The sequence below is a fragment of the Crocuta crocuta genome, unplaced genomic scaffold, assembly GCF_008692635.1.
Source record: "Crocuta crocuta isolate KB4526 unplaced genomic scaffold, BGI_CrCroc_1.0 scaffold168, whole genome shotgun sequence".
Classification (NCBI taxonomy): Eukaryota; Metazoa; Chordata; class Mammalia; order Carnivora; family Hyaenidae; genus Crocuta; species Crocuta crocuta.
The window spans coordinates 4291-4637 of NW_027532591.1; positions in this window are offsets into that span (position 1 = coordinate 4291).

Consider the following 347-nt stretch of genomic DNA (forward strand, 5'->3'; position numbering starts at 1 on the left):
TCTTATCTGTGCTCTCCAGATTATTTATGCCTCTGGTATCCAGGACTGGCTTTCCTGGGCATGGAACGGCCCCACATTCAGAAGGTTGCAAGCTTGGTTTAAAGCTCTCCTGTCATCATCTTGAAATTGTTAATAACTTCTTAACAAGGGGCCCCACGTTTTCATATTGCACTGGGTCCACAAATTACTTAAGGAATTTGGGCCCTGATTGTTTCTGTAGTGTCTTTTGCAGCTTGAAATAGCACATGGTGGACATTGGCAAACACTAGAAATCTGAGTGAGAACCAATTGTAAAACGTGTAAAACACCACTGGACAAGCCACACTATTTAAGTATAATAATTACAC